The sequence below is a fragment of the Microtus ochrogaster genome, chromosome 10 (genome assembly GCF_000317375.1).
Source record: "Microtus ochrogaster isolate Prairie Vole_2 chromosome 10, MicOch1.0, whole genome shotgun sequence".
Taxonomy (NCBI): domain Eukaryota; kingdom Metazoa; phylum Chordata; class Mammalia; order Rodentia; family Cricetidae; genus Microtus; species Microtus ochrogaster.
Window position 1 is genome coordinate 55,153,140 of NC_022016.1, and position 1,215 is coordinate 55,154,354.

Consider the following 1,215-nt stretch of genomic DNA (forward strand, 5'->3'; position numbering starts at 1 on the left):
TCCTGTCATGGTTCCCGTTACGGAGGAGGGAGGTTTCAAGGTATTTAGTTTGAGGACACAGACTAGTTGTTATGTCCCAGCATAACCCATTACCACCCAGGAAACCTTGGGCAAGTCCTTTAATTCCTCCTCTATACAACAGGTAATTAAAAAATTTGGGGGTGGGGTGGGCTGGAGAGATGGCTCAGTGGTTAAGAGCACCAACTGCTCTTCCAGAGGACTCGGGTTCAATTCCTGGCGCCTACATGGCAGCTCACAACTGTCTGTAATTCCAGCTTCAGAGGACCTGACACACCCATGTCAAAACACCAATGCACATAAAAAATTAAAAATAAAGAATAAAAAATAAAAGAAATTGGAGAGCCAGGAATGGTGGTGTGCACCTTTAATCCCAGCACTCAGGGAGCAGAGGAAGGTGGATCTCTTAAATTCATCTGCCTCAGGCCACGCGGTGGTGGCACACGCCTTTAATCCCAGCACTCGGGAGGCAGAGGCAGGAGGATCTCTGTGAGTTTGAAGCCAGCCTGGTCTACAAGAGCTAGTTCTAGGACAGGCTCCAAAGCTACAGAGAAACCCTGTCTAGAAAAACAAAACAAAAAACAAACAAACAAAAAAAGAAACCCTGTCTCAAAAAACAAAACAAAACAAAAAAAGTTCATCAGCCTCATCAACAAACTGAGTTCTAGGCCATGACAGAAAAGAAAAAAACAGAAACCAAAACTTGGAAGGTAGGGTGGGGTGGGGTGGGTGATGGGGATTGGAGAGGTGGCTTAGTGTGGTTAAGAGTAGCTGTTGCTCTGCAAAGGACCCAGTTTCCAGCAACTACAGTCAGTGGCTCAAAAACATCCTTAGCCTTCTTAGCTCCGGGAAGCAGGCACATGTGTGATGCACAAACATGCAAACAGGCAAAACATTCTTACACATAAAGCAAAATAAACATCTAAAAAAGTTAGGACACATTCCCCAATAATTTTCTCTTCAGTCAGCAGCCCTACTAGTCTGAACTGTAACCAAAGGCTTGAGTAGGTGGGGGTCATCCCTTGATCCCCTACAGCAGGGAGCTGAATCCAACTCTAGCTTGGAAGAATTACATAGGCTTGCTGTGGTCAGCCTTTGATTTTCTTCCACATTGTCTGCTTAACCCCCCACCCCCCAATCTTAAGCAGGTGTGAGCAGCCAGCGTCCCGCAGAGAATGATTTCTTTGGGGAACCCAG